Source organism: Octodon degus, unplaced genomic scaffold (assembly GCF_000260255.1).
Source record: "Octodon degus isolate 3935 unplaced genomic scaffold, OctDeg1.0 scaffold00149, whole genome shotgun sequence".
Classification (NCBI taxonomy): domain Eukaryota; kingdom Metazoa; phylum Chordata; class Mammalia; order Rodentia; family Octodontidae; genus Octodon; species Octodon degus.
This window is the reverse complement of record NW_004524725.1, coordinates 3,061,505-3,063,021: the sequence shown is the minus strand read 5'-3', so window position 1 is coordinate 3,063,021 and position 1,517 is coordinate 3,061,505. Positions and strand designations below refer to the sequence as shown.

At 45.4% G+C, this 1,517-nt stretch overlaps 1 pseudogene across 1 annotated transcript in view; it reads left to right on the top strand.

Moving 5' to 3' along the window:
• Positions 1-1,108, top strand: part of LOC101564533 — a 4,275-nt pseudogene extending 3,167 nt beyond the window's left edge. Inside the window, exon 2 of the transcript XR_002818274.1 lies at positions 110-1,108. The product of XR_002818274.1 is annotated as a 26S proteasome non-ATPase regulatory subunit 7 pseudogene (transcript). The remainder of the gene's footprint in view (positions 1-109) is intronic.
• The last annotated feature ends 409 nt before the right edge of the window (positions 1,109-1,517 follow it).

Here is a 1,517-nt window from a genome sequence, read left to right as displayed (position 1 = left end):
CCTCTGACGGTGGCCGCCACTACGCCAGCCGAGAGGCCGTACTGCGGGATACCAAGGCCGCGCCCTCCTGAAATACCGCTAGTGGATATTCTGAAATACCCATATTCAGAAATTCTGAAACACGTGCTGATATTCCAAAATACTGCGCTTGGCACTCCGAATGGTTTCCTGCGTGGGCAGTGCTGTCAACCCTGGTCCTTTGTAAGAATCTGGTTGACAACTGTAAAATAATCGGCAAGGTTGGAAAGCAGAAGCGTGTTGTTGGTGTGCTTTTGGGGTCGTGGCAAAAGAAGGTACTTGACGTATCCGACAGTTTTGCAATCCCTTTTGATGAAGATGACAAAGATGACTCTGACTGGTTCTTAGACCATGATTATTTGGAAAACATGTATGGAATGTTTAAGAAAGTCAATGCTAGAGAAAGAATAGTTGGGTGGTACCACACAGGCCCTAAACTACATAAGAATGACATCGCCATTAATGAGCTCATGAAAAGATACTGCCCAAACTCAGTGCTGGTCATCATTGATGTGAAGCCCAAGGACCTGGGCTTGCCCACAGAAGCATACATCTCTGTGGAGGAAGTTCACGATGATGGGACTCCAACCTCGAAAGCGTTTGAACACGTGACCAGTGAGATCCGAGCAGAGGAGGCTGAGGAGGTTGCAGACATCAAAGACACTACAGTGGGCACTCTGTCCCAGCGGATCACGAACCAGGTCCACGGTCTGAAGGGACTGAACTCCAAGCTGCTGGATATCCGGAGCTACCTGGAGAAAGTAGCCACAGGCAAGCAGCCTATCAACCACCAGATCATCTACCAGCTGCAGGACGTCTTCAACCTACTGCCTGATGTCAGCCTGCAGGAGTTTGTCAAGGCCTTCTACCTGAAGACCAATGACCAAATGGTGGTGGTGTACTTGGCCTCACTGATCCGCTCTGTGATCGCCCTACACAACTTCATCAATAACAAGATCGCCAACCGGGATGCAGAGAAGAGGGGCAGGAGAAAGAAGAGTGAAAAAAGGATAGGAAAGATGACAAAGAGAAGAAGAAAGAGAAGGAGAAGAGTGATGTGAAGAAAGAAGAGAAAAAGGAGAAAAAGTAAAACATGTATATTCTTTAACCGGGCACAGTGGCACAGGCCTGTCATCCTGGCTCTTGGGGGGCTGAGGTGGAAGGATGACAAGCTGAAGGGGTCAGCTTGGTTAGTTCAAATTCAGCCTGCACAACAGAGTGGGCCCTCTGCAAAGAAAATACCTTTTTCTTAAAAAAAAAATTGTAAATTAAAATATTACAGCTTAAAAAAAAAAAGTAAAGCCATATTAATTGGCTGAGCTGTAAAAAGCTTAAGTCAACAACTTCTAACATTGCCAGTGCTACAGGTAGCCCACTATTATTATGGACTACTAAACTATATTGGAATATTTTGCTGAATTCATGCACCTACAATATTTAAATGGCAATGAAATACTCATCTCTGACATATCTAAACAGAAAGAGGTGTGCAAATGAAG